Source organism: Balaenoptera physalus, assembly GCF_965194825.1.
Source record: "Balaenoptera physalus genome assembly, chromosome: 11".
Taxonomy (NCBI): Eukaryota; Metazoa; Chordata; class Mammalia; order Artiodactyla; family Balaenopteridae; genus Balaenoptera; species Balaenoptera physalus.
This window is the reverse complement of record NC_138896.1, coordinates 90893790-90915156: the sequence shown is the minus strand read 5'-3', so window position 1 is coordinate 90915156 and position 21367 is coordinate 90893790. Positions and strand designations below refer to the sequence as shown.

At 37.6% G+C, this 21367-nt stretch overlaps 1 long non-coding RNA gene across 1 annotated transcript in view; it reads right to left on the bottom strand.

Moving 5' to 3' along the window:
- The window catches only part of LOC309637556, a 738298-nt gene that overhangs the window by 242539 nt on the left and 474392 nt on the right, over nt 1–21367 (bottom strand). Inside the window, exon 5 of the long non-coding RNA XR_014250650.1 lies at nt 10513–10632. This is a non-coding gene — a long non-coding RNA (uncharacterized lncRNA). The remainder of the gene's footprint in view (nt 1–10512; nt 10633–21367) is intronic.

Below are 21367 nucleotides of genomic sequence, written 5' to 3'. Positions count from 1 at the left end.
CTTTTTCTCTATTTCCATAATCTCTGTCTCTTTTTATCCTCCACGTTATCTTATACTTGCTTGAATGATGTGGCCATACCTTGTACCATATGGATATGGTTATGGCCATCTTAGTTCATGGTAATATTATACTTCCTGATCTCATTTTTAGTTTCAAGTCTAGCTCAAGACCTACTTATTCTAAACCTTTTCTGAAAGCATCATAGGGTGGTCATTTGTCACTTAAAATTTCCCCAGCATTAAACATTTTTTTCTTGTATTTGCCCTTATATTGTCTTAAAAATAACAACTATTTTCAAAAATTAATTACATAGGCACAATAAATAATTGGACAAAATTCAAAATTTACAGAAGGATACAGAGTGATAAAGAAGTTGTCATCCCATCTCTGTTCTCTACACAACAAATTCATCTCTTCAGGGATAACAAGTATTCTTGTGTGCACCTGTAGTGATAGTCTATGCATATGGAAGCATATATGTATTTTACTGTATTTGTTTTTACATAAATGGGAGTACACTACAACACTGATCTGCACCTTGCTGTTTTCATTTGACAATATTCTTAGACGTAACTCCATATTTGTACTCAAAGAGATGCTTCGTTTTTCTAATGGCTGCATAGTACTCCACTGTATGAATGTACTGAAATACATTCACTGCGTCCTCTACACTTAGGTTGTTTCCATGATTTTCCATGATTTTTATATAGCAAGCAGTGCTGCAGTAAGTAACCTGCATTTTGCCCATATGTGAGAATGCCCTAGAAATGAAATAATGTGCATTTTTGGGATAGATATTGCTAAATTGTTTCCCACGCAGATCATAAATTATCTTCTACTCTTACAATGCTTATAACAAGTTATACTTAAACCCTTGCTAACAAGTTAGTCATAAAACTTTAAAAATTTCTACCAGTATGCTAAATGGTATCTCATTAACTTGCCTTTATCTCATAAATGCTCACCTATGACCATTTCTCATTTTAGTGCCAACTGTATTTCCTTTTCTTTTGTCCATTTTCCTATTATGTTGTATATTTTAAATTAATTTGTAAGAATATTATATCGATTAAAATTTAGTCCTTTACTGTGATATGAATAAGAAAAATATTTGTCTTTTGACATTTTTATGATATTCTTTTGCTGTGTGGATTTTTTTCACGTTTATGCAACAGATTTTATCATTTTAAAACGTGGATTCTGAGGTTTTGATCACACATAGAAAGGCCTTCCTCTCTCTGATACTAAGATTCTATAAATATTTTTAAAAGTCCTTGTTTTCTTTAGTATGTTAATGGTTTCATTTTGCAAATTTTAATCTGATCAATCTAGAATTTATTTTGCTGTAAGCTATGAGGTAGGGATACAGCTTTATTTTTTTCCAGACACTATACTGAATTTTAAGCGATTTTCTCTATTTTACCATAACTTTTCTAACAGGATATAACTTAAGGTCAGAGACCTTTTTTTCTTTTTTTAAATAATTGGCACAATACCGAGCATGAATTTATCTCCCAGTAAATACTTATAAAACTGAAATGATAAAGGCTGCATAGTACTATAATAATAATATATATATTATACATAGTACCATAATAAACACCTTCAATAAAATATGTGGATGTTAGATCAATGTCATCTTCTATTTCTTCCTTTTTTAAGCTCAAATGAATAATCTAATTGATTCAATTTCCTTTTTTCTTTCTAGCTTATACTGTTGGAATACCTATTTTCATATACAAATTGCCTTCTCAAATGTGAATAATGCACTTTTATTTGTATTTGTTATTTTCTCATCAGTGTTATATATATTTTAACACAGAACGTAAGTCACTGTCAATAGCTTGTAAAAATTAGTCAAAAACTGGAAAGTCAATATAGGACAAAGCAAATCACATAAATTCTCTTAGAAAATGTAGAAAACATTTTTTGTTTTATTTCCATGCTCCTGTTAAATCCTCAATATTCTCTCCAATATGTATACTATAAGGTGGGGTTTGGAAACCACATTAAAAAGCAAACTTTATGTGTTAGATGAATAATAAAGAAATTGTAGTAATAAAAATAGGCTGTAATTAGGAAAATGGCTACAGGAGTTAAAAAAGAAATGGTAGTGACCATAAGTTACTAAAGCCCCAGACAGCAGACCCAACACCCATCAATATTTTATGTATGTTTTATTTGCCTATTTATTCCACAGTTCAATAAAAATTACACGTTGCTATGGAAACATGAAAAATCACAGATACCTGCTCCACTTAGAGGTATGACTTTACACTTCCTTAATGAAACACACATATCATAGGGGCTTAAGCCTTGTATTTGGTCATAATTTTTGGAAAGTGAAATTTGTTATAGAATGATCAGTTATTTTTGGTATTTGTACTGACTTAGCCGAAGTGCTAGAAATATTCCATAAAAAATAAAACATAAAAAAGCATACATCTACAACAAGGTAAGTAAAATCTCTGTCCTTCTCAAAAGTCTGAAGATTTTTCTTTTTTCACACTTTTAAACATCGTCTCTGGGGCAAGGCCCACCTGTGGGTCACAAAAGATTCTTTTTAAAAGGGATAGAGACTGATAGTTTGTTTTTATTCTTACAAGGGACCAGAAGGGCAACTGTAAAAAACATAAAGCCCCACCCTTCTTGAGCAGACATATTTAAACTCTGTGGTATTTTCAGAATCCATTCCAAGGGGACTAAAAATTCCACACCAAGATTTCCTGGTACCTGCCACTGGTGCAACCAGTACCTAGTGATGTCTGCACAAGTGTCAGAGAGGTGGAGAAATCCTTCAAATCTGTTAAATGTGGAATAAAGAGGAGAATAACTTGAATTAAATTCCTGTCCCCCCTTGAAATAGACTCTGACTGTGCCTCTGTACCTGGCCCTGATTTTTGCATGAAAATATTCCTTTTGTCCCTATCTGGTGCTAGCCTTCAAAAAGGAACAGGGTTTAAAAAGCAGGAAATAATGTGAGATTTTAAGCAAACAGTTCAATATTCTTTTAGAATGCTCTCTGTATTCAAAAGCACTTTGATTTATGTCTTTAGGAGTCTTTGAAACTGTACCTCTTTTAAAAGACCATCCCTGATTTTGGGTCTTTGTTCCTTTATGAGCTTTGTCCCTGATTTCTAATATAGAGACCCGAGAGGCATGTTGTTAAAGGAAGGAAAAATAATTTTTAAAAAGCCTGGCAAACTGTGTTAAATATGCTTTTGAAAATTAAGTTTAATATAAAGTTCAGTACAACCATCGCCATTGAACGTATTGTCTGTGCCAAATAACTCTTCCAATAAAAATATCCTTTGTTTTCCTGTAATATAATTAAAAGTGAGACCAAAAGGGCAGCAATAAATCAAGGTGCACAAAAGCAGAAAAATATTATAATTAATATTTAACATAAGATTTGATTGCTTTTAGAGTAAGTATTAAAAATATCAATTAGAATATATATTCAAAGTTTTCTTCCTTTCCCATTACACAGTGGAAGGGGCTACGAACCAAATAATACACAGCCCCTAATTAAATAAAAGACTGCAATTGAATTGAGAGTTTCTGCTGATGTCATACATAATGAGAGCACAGCTCGAGGTATGAATGAATGGCAGCCGAACCCTGAGAATGAATTACAATGTTAGCATTCAATCAGGGACTAGGTATTGTTATTTGTAATAGATGTAAAATGATTATTATTATTTTTAAATACAGACAAAGGGAAGGAAATTTGAATTCAAAAATCTGAGACTAGGAGGCAAAAAGATTAGAAAGTATGTGGTTAAAGTGAATACACTGTCCTGGAAAATGAAATGTACAAATTTACCAGTGAATAATTGCTTTATATATTACATATGGATAAATAGCTAGGTATAACCATATCCGTATCTATGTGGGGATAGATGTGTGTTGAAAGCCTCTAAATAGAATAAGACTTTCAGTTTGCAGGCACCTATTTTAAAATATTAAAAAGAAACATGATATAATGAAAGGGTAAAACGGTATATATTTAACTTATCTAAGATTGGGCATAAAATGCTATGATTTACAGCCTCCACCAGAACATATCAAAGACTCTCTTTTAGAGTCTTATTTTCAGAGGCACATTTTAATCTCTACATATGGGGAATTAAGCATGTAAAGCCAATATGGCCAATTATTTATTGTTGAGTACTGACAACATGCTTGACTCGGCATAAGGCAGAGAAAATAACCCTAAGGGGTTTCAAACTAAAGCAGACAATGAGTTCTACCTCTTCTCTCTTTTCCCTCCTCCTACTTCTTAACTCAGATATCACTATCACACAAGTGTTCAAGAATGTCATTCCCAGTCATTCTACCTTTTCCTTCGCCCCCAGTTTTTCTGGCCACTCCTGTCTTATTGCCATGTGAATAAAATTAGACTATAGTCAGTATAAGATGCATACCACTCTAGAATGAAAGTGTGGAAACTGTACTCAAAGCACCAAGACAGACAGAAAGGCTGAACGTTTTGAGGGAAACAAGTAGGACCAGGGAGTTGTGAAAAAATTTCAGAAAAGAAAATTAATATGTCAAGACACAGATTGATAAAAATGAGGAAAAGTAATACAACAAAGGGATAATTCTATAGAAAAACTCCATTAGTTCTGTAGAACCAGTGTTTCCTTGTTGTAATATACATCAGTTGAAAATATTACCAGTGTAACAACTTGGCTAGCTGTGTTCAGTTATTTGTCAATGTCACCAATATGGAAAAGAGCCAGTAATAAGGAAGTAAGCAAAGGTTCCTGAGTAGTCAAATGCTCTACTGTAACTGAGTAATGAAATTCATGCCGTTATGTTCTCAAACTTTAATGTGCAAGACAATCACCTTGAATAGCTGTTGAGAACAGACTCTAGACTTTAACAGTTCTCATAACTATGTGACCTTGGATATGTTTCCTACCCTCTCCACACTTCCGTGTCTATAAAATGAGATCATAATAGTCCCCCCTTCTAGCCTAAGGTTTATATTAATGTATGTGGAGCCTTAGAGCAGTGTCTAGTCCATAGTAATCATTAAATAAATGTTAATTATTTATTATTATTCAATGATGAAGGAAATGAAGTGGACTCCCTTTGGTTTACCTTTACTGGTTTACAACAAAATTTATTTTGAAATAATCTCAGACTTACACAATAGCTGCAAAAAAGTGCAAGAACTTCCCCTCTCCTTTATCCTGCTTCTCTTAGTGGTGCCAGCTCACATAACCATAGTACAACGATCAAAATCAGGAAATTAACATAACACAATACTATTCACTAATCTAGAAATTTTATTCAAATCTTGCCAATTGTCCCACTGATGCTGTTTTTTCTCATCCAGGATCCCCCACTCTATTTAGTTGTCATGTCTCCTTAATCTCTCCCAATCTGGGATAGTTCTCCAGTCTTCTCTATCTTTCATGACTTAGACATTTTGAAGAGTCTAGTGAGAATTTCCTTTTTTGTTTACTTGTTTTTGAAGTATAGCTGAGTTACAATATTGTGTTAGTTTCAAGTGTACAACATACTGATTCAGTTATTTTTTAGATTATATTCCATTATAGGTTATTATAAGATATTGAATATAATTCTCTGTGCTATACAGTAAGTCTTTGTTGCTTATCTATTTTATGTATAGTAGTTTGTATCTGCTAATCTCATAATCCTAATTTGCCCCTCTCCTCCCCTTTGGTAACCATAGATTTGTTTTCTATGTCTGTGAATCTGCTTCTGTTTTGTATACGGATTCACTTGTATTATTTTTTAGATTCCACATATAAATGATAACATACAGTATTTGTCTTTCTGTTTGACTTACTTCATTAAGCATAATATTCTCTAGGTCCACCCATGTTGCTGCAAATGGTAATATATGATTCTTTTTTATGGCTGAGTAATATTCCAGTGTGTGTGTGTCTGTGTGTGTGTGTGTGTGTGTGATATATATTCAATATATATCACATCTTCTTAACTCAATCATCTGCTGATGGGCACTTGGGTGGTTTCCATGTCTTGACTATTGTAAATAATGCTGCTATGAATATGGCAGCACATGTATCTTTTCAAATTAGAATTTCCATTTTTTCCAGATATATACCCAGGAGAGAGATTGCTAGATCATATGGTAGCTCTATTTTTAGTTTTTAAAGGAACCTCCATACTGTTTCCCATAGTGGCTGCACCAATTTACATTCCCACCAACAGTGTACGATGGTTCCCTTTCCTCCACACCCTCTCCAGCGTTTATTATGTAGACTTTTTGATGATAGATATCCTGACGGGTGCAACGTGATACCTCACTGTGGTTTTGATTTGCATTTCTCTAATAAGCAGCAATGTTCAGTACCTTTCTGTGAGCCTGTTGGCCATCTGTATGTCTTTTTTGGAAAAATATCTATTTAGGTCTTCACCCATTTTTGGATTGGGTTGCTTGTTTTTTCAAACTTGAGTTGTATAAGCTGTTTGTGTATTTTGGATATTAACCCTTTGTCAGTCACATTGTTTGCAAATATTTTCTCCCATTCCATAGGTTGTCTTTTTGTTTTGTTGATGGCTTCCTCTGCTGTGCAAAAGCTTTTAAGTTTGATTAGGTCCCATTTGTTTATTATTGCTTTTATTTCTTTTGCCTTGGGAGACTGATCTTAGAAAATATCGCTACAACTTATGTCAGAGAACGCTTTGCCTATGTTCTATTCTTTGAGTTTTATGGTGCCATGTCTTACATTTCGGTCTTTAAACCATGTTGAGTTTGTTTCTGTATATGGTACGAGGGAGTGTCCTAATTTTGTTGATTTACACGGAGCTGTCCGGCTTTCCCAACACCACTTGCTGAAGAGACTGTCTTTTCTCCATTGTATATTCTTGCCTCCTTTGTCATAGATTAACTGACTGTAGGTGCGTGGGATTAGGATTTCTTTACACGAGTTTCCTATTGCTGCTGTGACAAATTACCACAAATTCAGTGGCTTAAAACATCACAACTTTATTACCTTACAGTTCTATGGGTCAGAAGCCCCAGATGAGTCCTAGAGGGCCAAATCGAGGTGTCACTAGGGCTGTGTTCCTACCGGAGGCTCGCGAAGAGAATCTATTCCTCGTCTTTTCCAGCCTCTAGAGGCTGCCCACGTTGCTTGGCATGTGGTTGTACATCACTGTAACTGTGCCTCTGGGATCACGTCTCCATCTCTGACTCTGACCTCCTGCCTACCTCGTATAAGACTGTGATTAAGTTAGCCCACCTGGGTGATCCAGAACACTCCTCCCATATCAAGATTCTTAACGTAAGCATATGTGCGATATCCCTTTGCCACGTAAAGGGACACATTCACAGGTTCCAGGGATAAGGATGGGGGCATTTTGCGGGCACCATTATTCCATCTACCTCAGTCGCTATTGAATTTTTCTGATATCTGTTCATGTTTAAAATCAAGGTATGCATGTTTTGGCATGACAACAAAATGGGGTGGTGTCCTTCTCTCAGTACATTTTGCTGCTTTGCTTTTGTAAAAAGAAGAGGCAACTAAGAAAGATCTACAATCCCTTCCTCCACCATTCTAAAACTGAAAAAGCTTTGAAAATCCTTTTTTTTTCCTCCCGCAAGTTTTGCATAAACTCATTTGGCAGCAAAATGTGACCCAAGTCAATAGAAGCCTATTTATAGGTTTTATTTATTCCACTTAGTGAAAGAATATTCATATATATATATTTTTGCAGAATCATTAATGTGTTTGATTATGAGATGGCTGCCGCCAGCCCTGCTTGGGGGTGGGAGTGTTATATAATGTAGAGTTTTGCACTAAATTACTTTTGTAAAATCTGAAGAATTCTAAAACATATATTGCCTCAAGGGTTTCATGTATAGATAATGATCCTGTATATTTTACCACAATTTAAATAAGAAGATCTTTGTTGCAAAGAAACTATATCACATACCCCTATGACTTAGAATGTTGACTTTTGTCTGCTTGAAAAAATGCAACAAAAAGAATATACATATGATGTTCAAATGGTAAGAACTAAGTGAACTGCTAAAACAACTTTTGTAATTCGTATCCTCTTCACATTGAGAAACTGATTACTACCTCAAAAAAAAGGTACCAAATTCTAAGAGTTATCTTATGTTGGTCATGTTTTATTCCAAATGAAACTACCAAGTCACAAATATCTCTGCACATTTTCTCAGCTTCAGACACTATACACAAGGATATATCATATAATCCACTATTTTAGTGACTTGATGGTTTCATTTGGAAAAACAATTATGACCGCCATAATATATATTGTAGATATATGTCATAATTCAGTTTTGACAGAATTTCCAATAATTTTAAAAGTTGAATTTTTGTCCCCATTCCTCTGAATCAGCAAAGGCCAATTTAAATGAAAAGTTAAAATTAAATACTTAATATTTTTCTAAGTTTTAAAAAAAATTTGTGGAGTCAATAATTTCTAGTCTATTAATCCTAAAATGCAACTTTGAAGAAGATTAAAGGTAATTTCATAGAAATATTAAAAATCATAAGACCGAATTGAAAAAAAAACATTTTTCAGAAAATATCACTTCTATTGTATTTTACTTTCCTTCCTCAGGCCTTCAATCAGCCATATTTCCCTAAGAAGACCTACTTTCTTTTAATAGGAAATAGTATTTCAGGACCATAATGCTACTCATTGTTTCTAGACCTTTCCAGTAGAGCCAGGAAATACTATATATATATTTATATACACACACATGCACGCGTGCACACACACACGCACACACATAGAGATAATGGTTAAAATAGAATGCCTTATGATTTCATACTGATATTTTCAGTTCAAATTCAGGGTCACAGATTTTTCTTAACCACTGGTATATTATATCTTACATGCTGAGAATCCTGGTTCTCAAGGACACAGGGAATGATAGAATTAGCACTATCTCACAATTACTCATTGTTTTTATCTTATATTACAAACACAACTATCTTAGAATAATTATTCAATACCATCACAAATTGCATTCCTGAAAACAGTTAAGTATTTTTTTTGTAATCGCTCTCCTGTTCTTCATCATTTCTTTTAGAACTGTACTATGTCTACGTGGAAAGAGCATGTAAGCTTAGTTATATATACATCCACAAAAGTCCTCTGTTGATGTCTGGTCATTTCGGTTGTCAGAAACTCCCTCAACTCTGCACAGATTCCACTAACAGGCAGATATGGTGGCTTCTGTTGTTCTGTCCTCATCCTATTGCACTTTGGGACTCGTGGTGCTATCTTGTCACTTTATCTTATTGCCAACACTGTCTACAGGGTTCTCGTATGGCTCTCGAGTGGCTCTGTTGATTCTATGCAGGGATTGAGGGACATCTAAAATGTTCCACACGACAGTTGCCATCTTTCCAAAATTCTGTCCTAAAGGTTTTTGATGCATTATTTCACTTAAGTTTCACAAGCCTAGAAATCAGTCTTTCTTTAAAAAAAGAAATCAGTTTTAATGCCTCCATTTTACAATAATAAAAACAGAAGTATCAAAAATGATAAATACTTGTCTAAGATCAAATAGCTAGTTGCTGATGGAAATCCATTTGAACTCAGGTCTATCTGACTCATGTGTCCATACTCTTCGCCCAATGCCACACAGCAATAATTTCATAGATAGCATAAACATTTCCTTAATATCAGATAAACTAGAGCCTTGTGACTTCTAAATAAAATAAACTATCAAAGGAAAATTTCAATGCACTTCAAGTTGTAACAATCTTACCTTATACCAAAAAACACTGCGAGTAGAGTCATACACGCACAGCATTTTCTTTTAGTAATTTTGTATAATCACCAAAGAAATTTCGATTGGATTATTTTTAAAAAACTCCTTCATGAATGCTCTACGTCACCAGTCAATGGACTGATTTCAGCAAGTCTTTACTAAAGACTAAGAATACACAACATCATTTGTGGACAGAGCACAAGACAAATGGTTGGAATTCCTAAGTTTCATTCTTGATTCTGTCATCAGCGTACTGTGTGGCCTCCTGAAAGCCCCTTTAGTCATATGATTATAGACTCCTTCAACACTGACATTAATTCACTCCTGCAAAGTTAGTCTCTGGTATCTAATGTCCTTCGACATCATCTTGAGAAAATAGTTGTAGCAAATACGATAAGAGGCACATAATGGATTATGTATCGATGACATGAAGGAGGCATGCATAATAAGGAATGGAAAATAAATTCGAAGCAAGTAGGACAATAAGGGGATTGTTTCATCCTTTTCAAGAAGGAAAAAAGGCATTTTTATTTTCAAAAAGCCATTCATGGACAAGAGTTTCATCAATAAACTAATTTCTCTGATTGCGTTGGTTGGAATCTGAGATGGATTTTTATACGTGAGAAACTTCCATGGAAAATTGCCTGTTTTCAGCTTCAAACCTGTGGCTTGGCAATAAAAGTGCCAAAGAAAACCCCAGGTTACTGAGGAGGAATCAGTTTGAGACATACATATATTTGGATATTTTGCTTACTATGAGCTGGACACTGGATTACATGTTGAGATGCTCAAAGTAAAACCGTAGGGACAGCAGAGAGTGGTGGGAATTCTTGGGCACTTTGGCTTCAAAGTCTTGAATTTTCATGCAGCTGCTCTGTGTATATGTAATGAGAGTTAAAAGGTAAGTCCACGTTCTGAAATCTTTTCCTTCCCCCTCTCACTCTCAGAAACATATTCCTTGAAGTCTGTTTAGAAACAAATTTAGAATTATTGTGTAATGCTTTTATTACTAACATCTGTCTACGCCAAGTTCTATAGATTATGGAAACAAATAAATCTCTCTGGTTCAGATTCTTTCAAAATGACTCAAAACCTTTATCACACTTGGGGATTTTCTATGTATTCACCGGGAGGAGACATGGAGAAGGAGACAGCCTTCTTAAGAGACACCTAAAGACAGGTGCAAAGCTTTAGAGAAAGCAAAGGAGCCAGGAATCATTTGAACTGTGCCCTTAACTCAGACGATCTGGTTACCTAGCCATCCTTAACTATCCTTCATTGTGAGCTGACATTTTAGAGGGAATTTCACCTAATAGAATGGAAGTTTCAAAGTGTTTTTATTTTAAATATGGGAGAGGGAAAAAACCAGTAATAGAATCACTTCACTTCATGAACAGGGCAAACCATGTTAATTCATTGTAATCTGAGGCTAATTATGTGTGGATGACACTGAAGAGTAGTAATTATTTTACATCCCAATCACAGTGTCTTGAAGCTATAAGACAAGCAGGGAGGAATATAACCTATACTAAGACTTCTAAATGATTCACTCACACAGTTTAGAGCCCCTTTGAGGCCACTTTTCAGGATCTAAAAGTTTAGATGTTCTTGGGTTGAAGTGTGGTAGGGACGCATGGGGGGATAAGACATTCTCCTAACCCCTCCCCACCCCTCAAAATCTGTCCCATCCCTTTGCACCCTGGCATTTCTCCTGTTCATTTCACTCCTCAATCTCACTTTGAAAACACTTACATCTTAACCATTTAATGGTTGAAGTTTAACATTTTCAGGGCAACGTCACAAATAAATTCCCACTTCAGCCATGTAACTGCATTAAACCCAGAACCAACAAGTTATATGGAAGAGAACAAGCAGAATCCAAGAGCATAAGATGTAAGTTTTGATGCAAATGGGAGCTTGGGTAGAGTTTTGAACGTGGAAGCTGCTTCCAAAGCAGCTAAAACTGTAATGTGAAGATCCCTGGAGCCACATGTTCGACAGGATGAAAGATGATGAGGGTGATGATGATGAAAGATAACACAAGAGAGGGAGAGTGAAATCATTTTTCCTAGATCTGTTCGTTGTTTGTAAAATCTGGTGCCCTCCACTAAAATTCTGGTATAAAATATTTCTACAGTAGATAGACATCACTGTTTTTACTTGTAAAGTGGTCTTCTTCCCACTGGGACACTGCCCCTTATCCACAACGCTTTGTTATCGTGGGACTAGTTATAGAATGCAGTACACATGGAGTTGAGCACATGACCCAGGACCGATCAATTATACGACATCTCATCTTTTTGGCCACAGTGATTGATCTAAGGGCTGCCACACGACTTGAGCAGATAGAGCTCTTTTACAGATTTAATACATGAATACTAGGAAAGACAAGTTCCTCTTCTTTCTGGATAACAAGCTATACAGAGCTACTTGTTGAAGCTAGCAGCAACCTTCTTCCATGTGAGAGGATGTGGACCATCTACTAGCAAAAAAGAAGAAAGCAAATATACGAAAAGAATTTAGCTGTGCCAAAAGTTGGTGAGAGAGCCCTGACACCATCTTTGAGCCTCTGAATCCAGCACTTCCTGAAGCCAGCTCAACATTTAACTCCTTGGTTGCATGAGGCAATCAATTTCTTCTCCAATCACTTTAGGTTTTTTTAAGATGGCTAGTTTGAGATTGTCTTTTTTTACATAAAACTGGAAGAGTTTTAACTAGTAAGACATGGAAGGGCAAAACTATTTTTTTTCCAATTGCATAGTTAAAAACCCCAAAGATAATAAAAATAATCAATGATAGCGGGTAAATTAATTTCATATCTACTTGACTCATATGGTTATTTACCAATAACTGAAACATAAGTAGTAAATTTGCTTAATGAAACTATACAGACTGGAAAGTAATTCAACAATAACAAAAATATATATCACTAAAATATTTACATGTATTCATCCACCTGGAGTTTAGGTGACAGGTTGATAACCTTTTTCCTTAATAGGCCTGATAGCAAATATTTTTGGCTTTGCAGGTCATACAGCCTCTGTCACAACGAATCAAATCTGCCATTAGAGCATGAAAACAGCCATAGACAATATGTTAAAAAGTAGCATGGCTGTATTCCAATAAAACTTTATTTACAAATACAAGTGGTGAGCTAGATTTGGCCCAAGAGCTGTAGTTTGCCAACCTCTATTTAGAAGATCGACTTTGGACTCTTCTCAATTCACTTCACCATGATTTCCTGGAACAGCTACATTATACTAGGCAACATATTTGGCCCTAGAAAAGATTCAGAGCTGTGTATGGAAAAGTTCTGACGCTTAAGGAGTTTGCAACATAATAGGAAAAGAAGGCAAGTTTATCCCTAAATTATCATTCAAACCAAATATCAAGTGTTAAAAGTAAGATAAAACAAAATTATATGAAACCCCAGAGGTTATGATTAAGTCTACTGAGAGCATTTTTCCCCCAGTGGCCCATAAAGATATTATTTACTCAGAACGACACTTAATCCCATGTTATTCTTTGTTGCTATGTGACAGGGAGAGAAAAACATAATAATCGCACCCCTTTTCTCTTTCCTTGTCCTGAAAGGTAGATCCTCTGTCCTGCTCAGCAAGAGAGAATTTTGTGTGTGTGTTGATCTGAAATTAATGGTGAAAACGTAGAATTAAAGATGAAGGTCAGTGGCTGGTGGCAATACAGCTCGACAAAAGAAAGGGCATGAAGGTACATAAGGAAAGTTTTCTTAGGTGGTAAACATTTTAGTCTGCTCTGTACACCCTGGAACTTCCCATTTCCTGTTCCAGATCTGGAACAAGACCATTGGGAACAGATTATTAGTCTAAAAAACATCTCTATTGCTTCCGAATGTTTGGAGTCAGATTTCTGCTGCTTTTGAGTGAGAGCATGTGACGGAGGGCATTTTGACGGGAGGGAGAAGGCCTAGATGAAATGGATGTGAAATATATAAATGATACTGGATGTTCAGAGTCAGAAGTGTCTTTGGAAGAACAAGCAGCGGGTCCTTTTTCAAACTGTTTTCTGCAGAATCCTCATGCTTAAGAGGCTCGGGTCATGAGCAAGTGGGTGGAGACAAAAGGAAGAGGTTCTGTAGGTTGGATTCTGGGACCCTAGCCCTCAGTTGAACCAGAGCTAATAGGTTTGTTTTAATCTGTTTTATGTACTAGGGTTTCAGGGAAGATAGTTGAAAAGAAAAGGGCTAAGGCTAGAAAAAGAAATGCTTCAACACTGTCAAGTTAAACCAGAGGTGTCACACAGGTTGAGTCAGAGCTGGGACTAGATCTCACAGTTAGTTCCCTTTTGACTACCCAGGATGGCTCTTTCATGTGTATTCTCAAATAAGAAGGTGAGCTGCCCGAAGACATAAAGGGAATTAAACTGGGTTCAAATGATCAGCTCTGGACTCACTTGTTATGTTTAATATTAGAATCCCTGCTACGGCAAAGTGCTCTTTCCTGTCTTTTTGCTTAGACCAAAGGGCTACATACGTATTTATTGAATCAAATTGACAGTGTTTGTGCCTCCTTATCTGATAAATTAAATGTCAAATTCCATCCTCCTTTGGGATCCATCTCCTTGGAACTGGACATCACCTTTGCCTCTTGAATAACTGCTTCTACCTTTTCAGCAAAAGGTCTCTGAAGGCTTGCTGGCCATCTAAGAAGGGACCCAGATTGTCCTTCTTTGCTGTAGTACTGACTTTTGGGACAAGTGGCTCCCAATCAATCTGATTAGTCTCTGGGACCATACGTAACTTTACTCTTTCACAGTATGGTTTGCTTTTCTCTCCTACCACATTTTCGTTCTGGCTTGTAGAGTCAATTCAAGAGCACTTATTTGTGTTTCTATTTGCTTCTGCATTTACTATAGAAAACTGTTCCATCTTACATGAACTCTGGACTACCTTGCATTGATCATTTCCACCTGAAAAATTCTCTCTGAATGGTTTTGGGTAACATTCTCTGACTAAGAGGAAGTGAAAGATGTCTACTCAATGAAATGATATTGTTTATTTCTCTGGTCAACTACTCAGACACCATATTATCCCCTGTTATAGAGAAATAAAGCAAGATCCCTGACCTCATCAACAAAAAAGCTGCAAGAGCCATTCAAGAAGAAGATGGGTAAGAGAAGAATGGCATTGGTAAAAAAAAAAAGACTGGAAGTGGGACAAGACATTAGATTTGGCTGTCCACAAGTTCTTACCCCTGAGATACATACCCAGACATAAAGCCTTAACGTTCAGTTCTTACTGATGTATTTTATCTACTGTTTCATTTAACAGCTGTCTTCAGGCATGCTCACCAAGAACGTTAATCCAAAATCCCTTGGTAATCTCTTTAGGGTTAATGAGCAATGGCCCCCACAACTAGAACAGCAATAGCATCAACAACCAATAATTTGAGAGGCTGACTGGGTTCCAGGCACTATTCTAAGCACTTTAAGTTCAACATCTACTGAGTGTCAAAGGAAAAGTATCAGAACCAATCCATCTCTCTACAAGCTTGTCCTTTAGGCAAAGAACACAAAAAGGACAACAAGGCAGTTCTACAACCTAAGATGCCATAGATCTTAGGAAAAACACAACCTATAGAAATTGAAGAGCACCTTGTTAGCCTCCAGGAGATTAACAAGCTGGAAGGAAAGTCTGCCACATTGAAGAACAGAATGGACAATGACGTACCCTTCCCTCTCTTCTCTTTACAGTGTCAGCATTTGGATCAATCAACAAATTTATCAAGCATTTATTGCACTTTAAGTTTCCCATATTTTATAAAACTTTTCAGAAAGCTCTGTGTGACGTGTTAACCACAAACCATTTTCTGAATTAAGGGTAGACTAGGAACGTCCCAAATTAGATGACATGGACCTTTAAGCAAAAGAGTTAAGTATGCACACAACTTTTGATGACTTCCATAGGTGATCTTTCTTATCTAAAAACAGGATAACATATTTTTAAGAACAAAATGCTTTCGTCAACAGTCATTTGCAGTTATAACATTAAAACATTCAGATTGTAGTAGGAAATAGGAAAGTTTTAAGATTTCACTGAAAGACAAATGACTTTAAATGTTTTTTTTTTTTTTCTTTGCATAAATATTTAGTTGCTGGCATAAAGGCTGAAGTATCAGAAGCCAGGGGGAAGGAAACTGTAACAGAAAGGTAACAATAGGCTCAAAATATAAAAAGGGCCAATTCAGCTGGTTTAAAAAAAGAAAAGAAAGCACAATAGCACACCAGTAAGTTCACCTATTATATAATTACAGGTTTTGTATACAAGTGCAGACAAGCAGACAGAATAAAAACCTCCTCTAGGAAATCCAAAACACTTGGCAGGTCTGGCCAGGTGGGATGTGATGCCGGTACCAACAACAAAAAGAAACAGACTGCAACTAGGGTTTGGCCTAAGTCTGAATGTGGCTTCTCTTTGCTAAACAGCAGTTTGCTGCAAAACTCTGGGAAACAAAGGGAAAATGGAAAGTGCTAGAGAATTAAGGCATAGAGATCAGGTAACGAAAAAAAGATGTTGTCAGTCACAGGCTCTGCCAGGCAATGTTTTTGCCTTCATTTGCCTTCATTTATGAGAGCAACTCACTGGAGATCTTTCAAGAACTTCGGAAGACAGGCATTTCATAAACAAAGCTCTTCATCAGAAGGCAAAGGAGGAGACAGATAAAACTGTTTTTAGAACGTGAAGCTATGGTGACTATGTACAATCCACAGATGTGTTTTGGACTCAAAGCAGCTCTGGTTTGACTGAGGTCATGGCAAGCGATGAATCCAGATTTTGGAAATTTATGGGCAATTTATTTCCTTCCCTAGAATGCTCATCTTTCTGACCAGTTGTTTTCCATACACTGTGTTTACTTGTTATGTAGGGCACTCAAAAGGCAATCAATCCAGCATTTCTACATCTGGGTATACCCCCAAAGGATTGAAAGCAGGGACTGCAAGAAATATTTGTATACCCATGTTTGCAGCAATACTATTCACAGTAGCCAAAAAGGAGAGGCAACCCAAATGCCGGGTGATGGACGAATAGATAAGCACAACAGGGTTTACATACAACGGAAGATTATTCAGCCTTAAGAAGGAAGGAAGTTCTGACACATGCTACAACGTGGATGAACCTTGAGGACATTACACTAAGTGAAATAAGCCAATCACCAAGGGACAAAGATTGTATGATTCCTCTCAAATGAGGTTCCTACAAGAGTCAAGTTCCCGGAGACAGAAGAGAAGTCGCCAGGGGCTGGGGAGAGGTGAGAGAGGAAAGTTAGTGTTTCATGGGTAGAGTTTCAGTGTTGTGAGACAAAAATGTCTGTGGATGGATGGTGGTGATGGTAACACAACAATGTGAATGTATTTAAGGCCACTGAACTATGTACCTTAAAATGCCTAAGATTCAAACTGTTACGTGTCTTTTACTACAATTTTTAAAAGTTCAAATATTTGGGGCATGGAGCAAAGAGGCCAATAAACGATGACAGCAGTGCCACTGAAGAAGATCCTAACACCAGCCAGAGTGTGGGAACAATTATCGACGTACTGCTCTCAAAGTGCAGCAGATGCTGTCAGTGCATTACCCACAGGCCTTCACTGACCACTTTCTTCCATGTCGGTCAGAATTCCAGTTGCCAACAGCACTAGCACCTCTTGGCCTTCTGGGTTTCAGTAGCTGCCAGAGCCTACTTTTCCTGGGTATGTAGCAAACCAGAAGTGCCTGGGAATTAAAGCTCCTTGGGAACAGACCTCAATCCATGACTGATGGGAACTGGTGTACAAATACCCCAGTTCCCTCACCCCACCTTGAATGGGATGGATAACTGTGAGACAGGTGTTTTATACCATTTCTCGAATTTCCGCAGCAGAACTGCACTCCCATTTCCATGAGAACTTGCTGAGTAACATATCTTTATTGGCCTTTTCCCTTTCCTTTCTGTTGATGGTTAATTCTAAATGTCAATGTGATTAGGCCACAGATATTTGGTCAAACACTCTAGACGTTTCTGTGAAAGTATTTTTAAATGAGTAACTTTTTAGTAGATCAGCAGATTGAGTCAAGATTACCCTCCACAATGGGAGTGGGCCTGAACTGATCAGTTGCAGCCTTTAATAGAAAAAGACTCCTCCCCCCTGAAGAGGGAATTCTGCCAGCAGACAGCCTTCAGACTTCAAATTCAACGTCAGCTCTTCCCTGGGTCTCCTGTCTGCCAGCCTACCTCACAGATTTTGGATTTATATGTCCACAGTTGTGTGACCCAGGTCCTTACAATAAATCTCTGTCTTCCTGTCTCTGTCTACACACACACACACACACACACACACACACACACACACACACATTCTGTTAGTTCTGTTTCTCTGGCGAACCCTAACTAACATGCTTTTCCACTCCTATACCAGTGCTTCCTGGGATCAATTTCCAACTAAACTGTGTTTGTACTTAGTTAGTCAAGGGTTTGCTTGAACCCTTGACTTGGAGAAGTGGTTTTTGCCCCAGAACACCTTTGGTAATATATGAAGACATCTGTGGTGGTCATAACTGAGGGCGCATCCAGAGGCTGGGAATGCTGTTCAACATCCTACAACGCTCAGGGTAGCTCCCCACAACAGAGACTTATCCAGCCCCCAACGTCCACAGTGCCAAGGCTGAACAGCCCTGACTTAGAGTTGGCTTCTGGGGACACCCAAACTAAGGCAGGGACTCAGATGAGAAAGGTGGATGTTGCTGAACTAGGAAGAAACACTAGATCAGGGTTATTAAAAATCTGCACACCAAACACAAAATCTTAACATTCTCGCAGATGAGGGGTGCAAGGCTATTAGAGGGCCAGGCTTAGAATGCCCACTGAGGGTGCCTCTTCCCTTTGCAATGGCTGTGTCACAAAATGGGAAAAAAACCACTGGGATTTACCTCTGTGTGGTCAATCCTCACACACAGAAATCAGCACTCAAGAAAGGCCTAGCGATATGGTTGGTTGGTGGTGAAGAGATTCTTCCTGGGTGTTTCTGTGCTGTACTAATGTGCTAAGTGACTTGTGTCCTGGTCCCAGCCTCACCTAGCATGGAATTCAAATTCATGTCTCAGCAAAAAGACCAATTATTTAACATTCCTGAGCTTTGGGAACGTCCTCAAAAGGTCACCCTTGCCAAGGTTGCTCTGTGAATTCCCTGGGCCTCACGTAATGGGTTTCCAGCTCTATGAAAAACATGGCTGGCTGTCATCTGCGTTCACTCAGTTTCCTTCACTGGAACTAAGTTCTTTCTTGGCCACATTAAGAACTGACCCTGTCAACACTTCCTTATGTTCTCCAGGAAGAACGGTCACTCCCTCTCAGCCTGCCTTGCCAGAAAATCTCTTTTCGGTGTTATCTGCCCAGTTCCTTGTTTTTCCTGGGAGATTCCCTTTTCTTCAGTCATCTGGACTGTTTGAGTTCTCTGGGAGTGTGACTTTAACAGGCACGGTGAGGCGTTACAATATCTGTTCCTCTCTATCTGTGTGTTGTTCATTTTCAGACAATCCAATTGCAGAGCTTGCCTTGGCGTCTTTGATAATGGGGATGGTTCCAGGGCAAAAAAAGTGGGGCTAGCAGTTGGTGAGAAAATAAGTGAGAATCAAAGAGAAGACTCCAAGAAAACGTTTCTGGCTGCGTCGCTAATGTTTGGATTAATTTGATGGAGAGATATTCTTGGAGACTTTTGATTATTAATGTGCCTAATTCTACAGCTTCTATGTAGGTAGTGGGTTCTTCTATAGAGTGGGATCCCATGAAGATTCACAGGGGTGGGATCGATGTTAGTTCAGCCTCTTGCCCCAAGTAATATGTTGACCAGACGTCCGTGATTAAAGCTGCAATAGTACCACTGCCAATGCCAGACTCTATTCTGGGGCTGTAACAATAGCTTCTGTACCACCTGAATCTATTCCAACATGAGAATAGCACAGAAGAATATCAGAACCTGGAGTTTTATAGATATAGTTTGAAAAGCGATATGAGAGGGAAACAGTCGAACATTACATTTAGCTTTGAAAACTTTGAGCTGAGACCCTTGTCTACTGAAAACCAATTGGTTTGAATTCTAATTTTATCTCTGTTATGAATTACAGCCTTGGAAGGGTTATTTAATTCTACTGGACCTTAGTTTCCTCCACTGTCAAATAAGGGAGTGGGCAGGACTGGGTCCAAGAACCTCCCAGCTCCTGTATCCTATGATATCTTAGCAAAGATGGGCAAATCCGATTTCACATCATAAATATTGTTTGCATAGAATTAGTTAGCCTATTCTCCAACCACTCAATCAATGGCAAAAACATTGTTGATAGAGAAAAATAATGGAAGAGATGATTTTGCACACATGGGGTTGATTTGGGATTGAATCAATGAATACCTTGTGAAAAAAAGGTTAGATAAACAGTGTTTATAAGCCAGTAAAATATACTGAAGTCTATGAAAAATGATTGGCATGACTGTATGTGGGAAGGGGAAAGCTTTTAGGGGAGGTATTCTCTCTTATCAGATGTTCCACCACTTACCATGCAGAACTGTCTACAATGACACAATTTGAGATCTAGAGAGCAGAGAGTATTATATATGAATATAAACTGTTATATGTTAAAATGATAAATTGGTCATTGTCTTAATTAGGATGCTCCCCCAAGCAGACCCTAGGATAAGGATTATGGTGCAGGTTGTTTGTTCGGGAGGTGATGCCAGGAAGCAGAAGAGGGGGAGTGGGAAAAGTGAGACACGGAAGAGAGAAAAGCCAAGAGGGAGCATGAATAAGCAGGTTGGAAACTAGCGCTCAATCACACTGGCGCTATCCTGAGGAAATGCGTAAGAATGATATTCATAACTGACTCAGAAGGATAGGAAGCAATGGGCATTTATCCACTCATCCCCATTTCCTTTGGGCTGAAGGCTGTTCTACGGGGTAATCCTGGATTCTATCTATCTGCTGCCTTGTTCTGTTACCCTCTCACAGCTTCAGAGAAAGCAACATGGAGGAAGCCTCAGCCCTATTGCTCGTGGGACATTGGGGAGTAGAGGGAACTGTCCGCCATAGCTGCCTTGAAATCAGCTGGGCCAACTAGACACGACAAGGTGCATCACAAGTGCCACATTTATTTTAATCAGATATAGTATATTTTCATAATTCAGCTAAGGGGAAAGAAGTGCATGTGCTAAACAATTTTTAAGCATATTGTAAGAGTTAAGATGGGGACTTGAAAAAAATTACCTTTAATACCAAGTTAGAAACATCTTTCAAGGAAGTGGGCTTGGAGAAGAGGGGTGGAAGGTGCCCATGGGTGGATGGGGGTTCCTGTACTGAACACTGTGGCCAACAGTTGAGTTCAATAGTCCAGGCTTCTGTATTCCTTATTATGTCATGACTATACCAGCACTGAGAGCCAGAGAAGCATGAGCCAGCACCAAAGAGCTGATTGCTTACCTTTTCACCCCTTCCTTCTAGCCCATGTATTTTTCCCTCTGGATTTGAAACACATGAAAAGAGGGAGAGACAGTAAATGACTTTAGAAAGCCGGAAGTCCTATTCTTTGTACACCTTTATTTAGTACTGGG